Consider the following 13,044-nt stretch of genomic DNA (forward strand, 5'->3'; position numbering starts at 1 on the left):
ACCCTTTAGCTCAGTGCGAATGTTGCCTGTAATCCATGGCTTCTGGTTGGGGTATGTACGTACAGTCACTGTGGGGACGACGTCCTCGATGCACTTTTGATAAAGCCAATGACTGATGTGGTGTACTCCTCAATGCCATCTGAAGAATCCCGGAACATGTTCCAGTCTGTGATTGCAAAACAGTCCTGTAGTTTAGCATCTGCTTCATCTGACCACTTTTTTATAGACCGAGTCACTGGTGCTTCCTGCTTACATTTTTGCTTGTAAGCAGGAATCAGGAGGATAGAGTTGTGGTCGGATTTACCAAATGGAGGGCGAGGGAGAGCTTTGTACGCGTCTCTGTGTGTGGAGTACAGGTGATCTAGAATTTTTTTCCCTCTGGTTGCACATTTAACATTTGATGGAAATTTGGTAGAACTGATTTAAATTTACCTGCATTAAAGTCTCCGGCCACTAGGAGCGCCGCCTCTGGGTGAGTGGTTTCCTGTTTGCTTATTTCCTTATAGAGCTGACTGAGTGCTGAGTGCTATCTTAGTGCCAGCATTTGTCTGTGGTGGTAAATAAACAGCCACGAAAAGTATAGCTGAAAACTCTCTAGGCAAGTAGTGTGGCCTGCAATTTATCACAATATACTCTACTTCAGGTGAGCAAAATCTAGAGACTTCCTTAGATTTCGTGCACCAACTGTTGTTTACAAATATGCACAGACCGGCCCCCCTCGTCTTACCGGAGTGTGCTGTTCTATCTTGCCGGTGCAGCGTATATCCTGCTAGCTGAATATCCATGTCGTCATTCAGCCACGATTCCGTGAAACATAGGATATTACAGTTTTTGATGTCCCATTGGTAGGATATTCATAATCGTACCTTGTCTAGCCTGTTTGGGATAGGCGGGACACCTCGACAACATCCGGTGAAATGGCAGAGCGCCAAATTCAAATGAAATTACTATAAATATTAAACTTTCATGAAAGCACAAGTGTAATACATCAAAATAAAGCTTAACTTGTTGTTAATCCAGCCGCCATGTCAGATTTCAAAAAGGCTTTACGGCGAAAGCAAACCATGTGACTATCTGAGGACAGAGCCCAGCACACAAATGCATAACAAATCATTTTCAACCAGGGAGTTGCGACACGATAGTCAGAAATAGCGATATAATATATGCCTTACCTTTGAATATTTTCTTCTGTTGGCACTCCAAAAGGTCCCAGTTACATTACAAATGGTCCTTTTGTTCGATAAAGTCCTTCTTTATATCCATAAAAACTCAGTTTAGCTGGCGCGCTTCAGTCAATAATCCACTCGGTTTCCCCCCTTCAAAATGCATACAAAATGAATCCCAAACGTTACCAAGAAACTTATCCAAACAAGTCAATCAACATTTATAATCAAACCTTAGGTACCCTAATATGCAAATAAACTATACAATTTAAGAGGGAGAGTCGTTATTGTCTTTACCGGAGAAAAATACCAAAGAATGCGCTCTCATTCACACGCTTGGAAACACTACAGCCAAAATGGGAGCCACCTAGAAAAACTACAATTTCTGGCTCATTTTTCCAAAAACCAGCCTGAAACGCTTTCTAAAGACTTTTTACATCTAGTGGAAGCCATAGGAACTGAAATCGGGCAAGATTTCGCCCTATTATAAAAGTGGCAGCCATTGAAATCAGTGGTAGGATTAATTTTTTTGGGGGGGCGGATGGTTTGTCCTCGGGGTTTCACCTGCCATTTCAGTTCTGTTATACTCACAGACACTATTTTAACAGTTTTAGAAACTTTAGAGTGTTTTCCATCCAAATCTATCAAGTATATGCATATCCTAGCTTCTGGACCTGAGTAGCAGGCAGTTTACTTTGGGCATGCTTATCATCCGGACATCAAAATACCGCCCCCTATCCCAAAGAAGCTAGTTTATTGTCCAATGATTGCACGTTGGCGAGTAGTATTGACGATAACAACAGCTTTCCCACTCGCCTTTTTCGGGTCCTGACCAGGCATCCGGCTCTTTGTCCTCTGTAACTGTGTCGCTTCCTCTTGCAAATAACGGGGATGTTGGCCCTGTCGGGTGTTTGAAGAATGTCCTGTGCGTCTTGCTTGTTGAAGAAAAAATCTTTGTCTAGTCCGAGGTGAGTGATTGCTGTCTTGATATCCAGAAGCTCTTTTTTTTGCCGTAAGATACGGTTGCAGAAACATTATGTGCAAAATAAGTTACAAATTACTTTAAGACATGAAGGATAAGTCAATCAGGAAAGTGTAAAGAACTTTGAAAGTTTCTTCAAGTGCAGTCACATAAACCGTCAAGCACAATGATGAAACTGGCTCTCATGAGGACCGCCATAGGAAAAGAAGACCCAGAGTTACCTCTGCTGCAGAGGATAGAGTTAACTGCACTTCAGAAATTGCAGCCCAAATAAATGCTTCACAGAGTTCAAGTAACAGACACATCTCAACATCAACTGTTCAGAGGAGACTGCGTGAATCAGGCCTTCATGGTCGAATTGCTGCAAAGAAACCACTACTAAAGGACACCAATAAGAAGAAGATACTTGGTTGGGCCAAGAAACACAAGCAATGGACATTAGACCGGTGGAAATCTGTCCTTTGGTCTGATAAGTCCACATTTTAGATTTTTGGTTCCAATCTCCGTTTCTTTGTGAGACACAGAGTAGGTGAACGGATTATCTCTGCATATGTGGTTCCCACGTCAAGCATGGAGGAGGAGGTGTGATGTGTGGAGGTGCTTTTAATGACACACTTAAACAGCATGGCTACCACAATATTATGCAGTGATATGCCATCCCATCTGGTTTGCGCTTATCATTTGTTTTTCAACAGGCCAATGACCCAACACAGCTCCAGGCTGTGTAAGGGCTATTTGACCAAGAAGGAGAGTGATGGAGTGCTGCATCAGATGACCTGGCCTCCACAATCACCTGACCTCAACCCATTTGAGATGGTTTGGGATTAGTTGGACCACAGAGTGAAGGAAAAGCAGCCACAAAGTGCTCAGCATATGTGGGAACTCCTTCAAAACCTTTGGAAAAGCATTCCAGGTGAAGCTGGTTGAGAGAATGCCAAGAGTGTGTAGCGCTGTCATCAAGGCAATGGGTGGCTACTTTGAAGAATCTAAAATGCAAAATATGTTTTGATTTGTTTAACACTTTTTTGGTTACTACATGATTCCATATGTGTTATTTCATAGTTTTGATGTCTTCACTATTATTCTACAATGTAGAAAATAGTAAAAATTAAGAAAAACCCTTGAATGACTAGGTGACTGGTGTACTGTATGTTGTGGTATCAAAAGACGAGGAACTGATTGAAACATGCACTTTGTGTTCCTGTATATTCAGTCTGAATGAGCTCTTTATGTCTGTGTTGATAAAAAGGGGTTAAAGGCATGAGAACAGTATACCGTGTCTAATACCATGTTATTTTGGATTGTCCTTTGCTATTATTTTCTCTGTTTTCCTTTCTCTCCTAGTAATCCACTGCCTCTCCATTTGCTCGCTGTAAGAAGTTTTAATCTGCAAACTCATAGAGATTAATGGTTCTTTATAATCTTTTGGAATTTGTGGGTTTACTAGAGTCTAGACAAAAGTAAATGTTCACTTCAGCCAACCTGAAAAGAAGAACGTTGCCAGAGGGTGTAGTTCTGGTTTAAAGGGGCAATCTGGGATTGGTACATCCGTATTTCAACTTTTACATTAATGATGTATAGTCTTTGCTTTTGTATGAATCTGAGATTTTCCATTTAAGGGGTCTCTCTTATGAGTCCATTAACAGCCTGTAACTAACACCTCGAAAATTTACCAAATCCATTCATTAACAAACAAAAAAATGGACCTCCAAAACCCCTATCTATCCAATAACACACCCATAACATTGCAAGAAGACAGGATTCTGAGGTGTTCTGGGTTGTGTCTCAAATGGCACCCTATTCCCAATATAGTGTACTACTTTTGACAAGAGCCTTATGGGCCCTAGTCAAAAGTAGTGCACTATATAAGGAATAGGGTTCTTTGGGCCCTGGACAAAAGTAGTGCATTATATAGAGAATAGGGTGCCATGTGGGACACAGACCTGTTGTATACAGAGGGGTTCTGCTTGTTAGTATGTGTAACCAGAGTCCTTGGCCTCTCGAAGCCTGATTACCGTCTTTGAGCTTGAGTTTCAAAGGCTGACGTGTCTAAGAGACGTCCACAAATCACAGTTCTGAACAGAAGCATTCTTCTGTCCTCTGGGGTATACAGGGCTTCGTCTGGTTCCCCTCTGTGATATATGCTGAGGCCAAGAAGTCATGTAGCTATTAATTTATTAGCCCCTTGATTTATGTACACTATAAAAACACTGGTAGTGTCTGCCCCATCCCTCCATCCCTCCATCCCCCATCCCTCCATCCCTCTATTCCTCCATCCCTCTATCCATCCCCCATCCCCATCCCTCCATCCCTCCATCCCCCATCCCTCTATCCATCTATCCCCCATCCCTCCATCCCTCCATCCCCCATCCCTCCATCCCTCCATCCCCCATCCCTCCATCCCTCCATCCCCCATCCCTCTATACCTCCATCCCCCATCCCTCTATCCATCCCTCTATCCATCCCCCATCCCTCTATCCCTCTATCCATCTATCCCCCATCCCTCCATCCCTCCATCCCTCTATACCTCCATCCCCCATCCCTCTATCCATCCCTCTATCCCTCCATCCCTCTATTCCTCCATCCCCCATCCCTCTATCCCTCTATCCCTCCATCCCTCTATCCCTCCATCCCTCTATTCCTCCATCCCCCATCCCTCTATCCATCCCCCATCCCTCCATCCCTCTATCCCTCCATCACTCTATCCCTCTATCCCTCCATCCCTCTATTCCTCCATCCCCCATCCCTCTATCCATCCCCATCCCTCTATCCATCCCCATCCCTCTATCCATCCCTCCATCCCTCTATCCCTCTATTCCTCCATCCCCCATCCCTCTATCCATCCCCCATCCCTCTATCCCTCTATTCCTCCATCCCCCATCCCTCTATCCATCCCCCATCCCTCTATCCATCCCCCATCCCTCTATCCATCCCCCATCCCTCTATCCATCCCTCCATCCCCCATCCCTCTATCCATCCCCATCCCTCTATCCATCCCTCCATCCCTCTATCCCTCTATTCCTCCATCCCCCATCCCTCTATCCATCCCCATCCCTCTATCCATCCCCATCCCTCTATCCATCCCTCCATCCCTCTATCCCTCTATTCCTCCATCCCCCATCCCTCTATCCATCCCCCATCCCTCCATCCCTCTCTCCATTCCTCTATCCCACCATCCCTCTCTCTATCCCTCATCCCTCTCTATCCCTCATCCCCCATCCCTCTCCCTCCATCCCTCTATCCCTCCATCCCTCTCTCTCCATCCCTCATCCCTCTCTCCATCCCTCTATCCCTCCATCCTCCATCCCCCATCCCTCTATCCCTCCCCCATCCCCCATCCCTCTATCCCCCATCCCCCATCCCTCTCTCTATCCCTCTATCTCTCTATCCCTCCATCCCTCTCCCTCCATCCCTCTATCCTGCTCTCTCCATCCCTCCATCCCTCTATCCCTCTCTCTCCATCCCTCCATCCCTCTCTCTCCATCCCTCTCTCCTCCATCCCTCAATCTCTCCATCCCTCCCCACTCCTCCTCGGAGTACTCTAATAATTTGGTGACAGACGACGTGAAGGTAGAGAAAGTTCAACAATTAGACCAAATGAAAACAGTTCATGTATCACTCTGGTAGTTGAGTACTGTGGAAGGTAATGGATGAATGTTGAGACCAGCGCATGGAAGCAGACCTCTGACAGAGCAGAGTATAACACATGTACTGTGAACTATGTGTCTCTCAAATGGAACCCTATTCCTTATTTAGGGCACTACTTTTGACCAGGGCCTATTGGGATCTGAAGTGCACTTTATAGAGGATAGAGAGCCATTTGGAATGCAGCCTGTAGATGGTGTTTTTCTACAGTCATGGTTTCATTGAGTCACTTGTTGATCTGTCCTGAAACCAGCCTCTCTGACCCTAATCAGTCAGCTGTTATACACCAAAGACAGACCAGGAACGATTAAGAGAACATTTCAATTCCCTTAGTGTAACACGTAAATAAATGAGCGTTCCTACAGTGCCATAAAATTACAAAAAAGATTTGCCACTTATAATAATGAGTATTACTAATAATGAGTATTTCTAATAATGAGTATTATTAATTATGTGTATTACTAATAATGAGTACTACTACTAATGAGTACTACTAATAATGAGTATTACTAATAATGAGTATTACTAACAATGAGTATTTCTAATAGTGAGTATTTCAAATAGTGAGTATTACTAATTGTGAGTATTACTAATTGTGAGTATTACTAATTGTGAGTATTTCTAATAATGAGTATTTCTAATAATGAGTTTTTATAATAATCGGTATTACTAATAATGAGTATTTATAATAATGAGTATTACTAATAATGAGCATTACTAACAATGAGTATTACTAACAGTGAGTATTACTAATCATTGTTATTACTAACAATGAGTATTAATAATAATGAGTATTAGCAATAATGAGTATTTCTAATAATAAGTATTACCAATAATGAGTATTACTAATAATGAGTATTACTAATAATGAGTATTACTAATAATGAGTATTACTAATAGTGAGTATTATTATAATGAGTATTACTAATAATGAGTATTACTAATAATAAGAATTCATTATAATGAGTATTACTACACCACTGTGTACAAGACTTAGAACATACATTAGTATAAGAGGTGGTCATACGTTTGACAAGTTAGAGGTACTGTAAACAATATTGCGAAGGGAGCAGTGTCCCCCGCCCCCCAACCAACACCGCTGGGAATGGTGAAAATCTGCTGCTCCAGCTCTGCTGCTCCAGCTCTGCTGCTCCAGCTCTGCTGCTCCAGCTCTGCTGCTCCAGCTCTGCTGCTCCAGCTCTGTGACTCACTACAGGGAGAGGAAACGTGAAGTGTTTGGAAGTCTGTTTGTGAGTAATCGTTGTGGTTTGCTGGGTCATATCCACATCCTTGGACACTTCACTGTGCTTCTCTCACTCTCACTTTTTCCACCAGCCAGCCACCTACACACCACTTAAAGAGATTCCCTCACAGCATAGCCCTTTGATAAGGCGGAGGAGAGTCTAACAGCAGCCTCTAGACCAGAGGGCCACATCAGGATTTTGAAATTCAATGGAAGGCCGCACAGATTTTTTCCTTCACAGATTTGTTTGTCAAAATCGTGTTTGTCAAAAACCAGGAAAAAAAGGCAGTTATGTGATAATATATATGTCCAAAATAAGAATTTTCACACAAAAAACTCAACTGAATGAAAAAATGGGCTCGCGGGCCAGACAGGTTTTGCTGAGGTATCAACCTCGACTCTCTGTTCCCCTGTTAATGTTAGAACCAGAGGGACGGTTAGCTGGAGGAAGAGGAGGAGGAGGAGGGCAACGGTTCAATACTACTGACACAGCATGGATATATGGACACTGATGATTCAGGTCATAATGACGAGGACAGTAGACTAATGTATGTTTTGTCAGGTCATAATGATGAGGACAGTAGACTAATGTATGTTTTGTCAGGTCATAATGATGAGGACAGTAGACTAATGTATCTTTTCTTAGGTCATAATGATGAGGACAGTAGACTAATGTATGTTTTGTCTGGTCATAATGATGAGGACAGTAGACTAATGTACGTTTTGTCAGGTCATAATGATGAGGACAGTAGACTAATGTATGTTTTGTTAGGTCATAATGATGAGGACAGTAGACTAATGTATGTTTTGTCAGGTCATAATGATGAGGACAGTAGACTAATGTATGTTTTGTTAGGTCATAATGATGAGGACAGTAGACTAATGTATGTTTTGTTAGGTCATAATGATGAGGACAGTAGACTAATGTATGTTTTGTTAGGTCATAATGATGAGGACAGTAGACTAATGTATGTTTTGTCAGGTCATAATGATGAGGACAGTAGACTAATGTATGTTTTGTTAGGTCATAATGATGAGGACAGTAGACTAATGTATGTTTTGTTAGGTCATAATGATGAGGACAGTAGACTAATGTATATTTTGTTAGGTCATAATGATGAGGACAGTAGACTAATGTATATTTTGTTAGGTCATAATGATGAGGACAGTAGACTAATGTATGTTTTGTCAGGTCATAATGATGAGGACAGTAGACTAATGTATGTTTTGTTCGGTCATAATGATGAGGACAGTAGACTAATGTATGTTTTGTCAGGTCATAATGATGAGGGCAGTAGACTAATGTATGTTTTGTCAGGTCATAATGATGAGGACAGTAGACTAATGTATGTTTTGTTAGGTCATAATGATGAGGACAGTAGACTAATGTATGTTTTGTCAGGTCATAATGATGAGGACAGTAGACTAATGTATGTTTTGTTAGGTCATAATGATGAGGACAGTAGACTAATGTATGTTTTGTCAGGTCATAATGATGAGGACAGTAGACTAATGTATGTTTTGTCAGGTCATAATGATGAGGACAGTAGACTAATGTATGTTTTGTTAGGTCATAATGATGAGGACTGTAGACTAATGTATGTTTTGTCAGGTCATAATGATGAGGACAGTAGACTAATGTATGTTTTGTTAGGTCATAATGATGAGGACAGTAGACTAATGTATGTTTTGTCAGGTCATAATGATGAGGACAGTAGACTAATGTATGTTTTGTCAGGTCATAATGATGAGGACTGTAGACTAATGTATGTTTTGTTAGGTCATAATGATGAGGGCAGTAGACTAATGTATGTTTTGTCAGGTCATAATGATGAGGACTGTAGACTAATGTATGTTTTGTTAGGTCATAATGATGAGGACAGTAGACTAATGTATGTTTTGTCAGGTCATAATGATGAGGACTGTAGACTAATGTATGTTTTGTTCGGTCATATTAATGCTTTGGAGTGGAAAGAGTGGATTATGTCTTTCACCAGTGCAGTGTATATACATAGTGGAACTGGAACCCACAGAAGGCAGAGTTTTCACAGTCCCTGCCCCAAATGGCACCCTATTCCCTTTAATGTGCACTTTTTTAGACTAGAGCAGCCTTACAGTATCCAGAGGGCTCTGGTCAAAAGTAGTACACGATATAGGGAATGGGACTACAATTTGCTCTTCTACTACTGCAGTCTGGAGCCACTCATTCTTCTTTACCTTCCCTGACCTCCAGAGTGGCCGTACAGGACCAGATGGTCTGCAGAGCCAGGGGCTGCAGGTGTCCACGTTTCACTAGAACACTGCTCTGTGTTCACCAGACACAGACCTTCACACTGCTCTGTGTTCCCCAGACCTCCACCCTGTTCTGTGTTCACCAGACCTCCACCCTGTTCTGTGTTCACCAGACCTCCACCCTGCTCTGTGTTCTCCAGACACAGACCTTCACACTGCTCTGTGTTCACCAGATCTCCACCCTGTTCTGTGTTCCCCACACCTCCACCCTGTTCTGTGTTCACCAGACCTCCACCCTGCTCTGTGTTCCCCAGACCTCCACCCTGTTCTGTGTTCACCAGATCTCCACCCTGTTCTGTGTTCACTAAACCCAGACCTCCACACTGGTCCGTGTTCACCAGACCTCCACCCTGTTCTGTGTTCACCAGACCTTCACCCTGTTCTGTGTTCACCAGACCTCTACACTGCTCTGTGTTCACCAGATCTCCACCCTGTTCTGTCTTCCCCAGACACAGACCTTCACACTGCTCTGTGTTCACCAGACCTCCACCCTGTTCTGTGTTCCCCAGACCTTCACACTGCTCTGTGTTCACTAGACCCAGACCTTCACACTGCTCTGTGTTCACCAGACCCAGACCTCCACACTGCTCTGTGTTCACCAGACCTCCACACTGCTCTGTGTTCACCAGACCTCCACACTGCTCTGTGTTCACTAGACCCAGACCTCCACACTGGTCTGTGTTCACCAGACCCAGACCTTCACACTGCTCTGTGTTCACCAGACCCAGACCTTCACACTGCTCTGTGTTCACCAGACCCAGACCTCCACACTGCTCTGTGTTCACCAGACCCAGACCTCCACACTGCTCTGTGTTCACTAGACCCAGACCGTCACACTGCTCTGTGTTCACCAGACCCAGACCTTCACACTGCTCTGTGTTCACTAGACCCAGACCGTCACACTGCTCTGTGTTCACTATACCCAGACCTTCACACTGCTCTGTGTTCACTAGACCCAGACCTCCACACTGCTCTGTGTTCACCAGACCCAGACCTTCACACTGCTCTGTGTTCACTAGACTCAGACCTTCACACTGCTCTGTGTTCACTAGACCCAGACCTCCACTACTGTTTGATAATAGACGTAAGGACATAGTACATAGCTGGTGATGCACTTTGTTGGTTTGAAGGAGCATCTAAGAGTCCATGAAAAGCAGTATATAAAACCCATGTGTTGTTATTAAAACCTAATGGCCAGAGTTGTTGCTTCTTGAGTGGCCATGGCTTGAGGATCATGTCAAATGATGTGTACAGGTACAGAATCAATGTAATTCCTCTATTCATACTGTAAATGTGAAACAGTCTACATGTTAGCTGACTGTGTCCTTGTCCACAAATGCACCCTATTCCCTATGTAGTTCATTACTTTGGACAATGGCTCTGGCCTTGTGTACTAAATAGGGAACAGGGTGCATCCTGTATGACACACCTTAGAGATGCTGTCTAAGCTGGGTGGTCAGACAGGATCACTGGACCACTAGAGAGGCTGTCTAAGCTGGGTGGTCAGACAGGATCACTGGACCACTAGAGAGGCTGTCTAAGCTGGGTGGTCAGACAGGATCACTGGACCACTAGAGAGGCTGTCTAAGCTGGGTGGTCAGACAGGATCACTGGACCACTAGAGAGGCTGTCTAAGCTGGGTGGTCAGACAGGATCACTGGACCACAAGACCGCGACTCCACAGTCACCACATTAACGTGTTCCAATCAACAGCTCCTTAGAAACACATTGTGAAATGGACTTCATGAGTGTGAACTGAGGAGAGTGAAGATAAATCCCACATAGCGCTGTCCCTCGACTCCTCGCCGGTCACTAACGTCTGTCAGTCAACAGAGGGAGAATAAGGTAAGAGTGCCTCCCAAATGACACCCTATTCCCGGAATAAAGCTCCATTTGGGACGCCCTCGACAGGATGAGGGGGTCTGCGTTCCAAAAACAACACGGTGGGAGAGGAGAGAAGAGAAGAGAGGAGAGGAGAGGAGAGGAGAGGAGAGGAGAGGAGAGGAGAGGAGAGGAAGCCCATTGTGTCATGACAGATTGGTCTAACTTGGGGAGGAGGAGGTCACCTCTGACAAGTTTGGAAGAGCCGAGAGGAGATGAGAGGGGAGGGGAACTGGATTTTAGTTGGAGATGGAAACTTAGTCTGCGTACCAAATGGCGTCCTATTTACTACTATTAGTGCACTGTGTAAGGAATAGGGAATAGGACACTGTAGAGGATAGGGAATAGAGCACTATGTAGGGAATAGGGTGCCATTTGTGACACAGAGTGAAGATCACAGCAGCAGTTCAGGGGAGAAGTGGTGGTGTCACCGTCTCACATAATTAAGATGGACTGCTAGGATACATTTTTGGGATCTCTTTGATATTTCCCATGGTGTAAATGGTTCTATTTCTCATGGTGTAAATGGTTCTATTTCTCATGGTGTAAATGGTTCTATTTCCCATGGTGTAAATGGTTCTATTTCTCATGGTGTAAATGGTTCTATTTCTCATGGTGTAAATGGTTCTATTTCTCATGGTGTAAATGGTTCTATTTCTCATGGTGTAAATGGTTCTATTTCTCATGGTGTGAATGGTTCTATTTCTCATGGTGTAAATGGTTATATTTCCCATGGTGTAAATGGTTCTATTCCTCATGGTGTAAATGGTTCTATTTCTCATGGTGTAAATGGTTCTATTTCCCATGGTGTAAATGGTTCTATTTCTCATGGTGTAAATGGTTCTATTTCCCATGGTGTAAATGGTTCTATTTCCCATGGTGTAAATGGTTCTATTTCTCATGGTGTAAATGGTTCTATTTCTCATGGTGTAAATGGTTCTATTTCTCATGGTGTAAATGGTTCTATTTCCCATGGTGTAAATGGTTCTATTCCTCATGGTGTAAATGGTTCTATTTCTCATGGTGTAAATGGTTCTATTTCCCATGGTGTAAATGGTTCTATTTCTCATGGTGTAAATGGTTCTATTTCCCATGGTGTAAATGGTTCTATTTCCCATGGTGTAAATGGTTCTATTTCTCATGGTGTAAATGGTTCTATTTCTCATGGTGTAAATGGTTCTATTTCTCATGGTGTAAATGGTTCTATTTCTCATGGTGTAAATGGTTCTATTTCTCATGGTGTAAATGGTTCTATTTCCCATGGTGTAAATGGTTCTATTTCTCATGGTGTAAATGGTTCTATTTCTCATGGTGTAAATGGTTCTATTTCTCATGGTGTAAATGGTTCTATTTCTCATGGTGTGAATAGTTCTATTTCTCATGGTGTTTATGGTTGTTGGCTGAGAGCCACCTCACCCTCCTCAGATATACAGGAGGATGACTCCTCTCACTTAACTCCACATAATTCACAATACTTATCATGTTGACCTGAAAAACCAGGGAGGAATTCTCTCTCTCTTTGTGTGTGTCTGTCTGCTGACTGTCTGTCAATTCAATTCAATGGAAGGGCTTTATTGGCATGGGAAACATATGTTAACATTGCCATAGCATGTGAGGTAGATAACAAAAGTGAAATAAACAATACAAATTAACATTAAACATTACACTCACAAAAGTAAAAATACATAGACATTTCAAATGTCATATTATGTCCAAATAGTTCACTGTGTGCAAATAGTCTGTCTGTCTGTCTGTCTGTCTGTCTGTCTGTCTGTCTGTCTGTCTGTCTGTCTGTCTGTCTGTCTGTCTGTCTGTCTGTCTGTCTGTCTGTCTGTCTG

The sequence above is a fragment of the Salmo trutta genome, chromosome 3 (assembly GCF_901001165.1).
Source record: "Salmo trutta chromosome 3, fSalTru1.1, whole genome shotgun sequence".
Classification (NCBI taxonomy): domain Eukaryota; kingdom Metazoa; phylum Chordata; class Actinopteri; order Salmoniformes; family Salmonidae; genus Salmo; species Salmo trutta.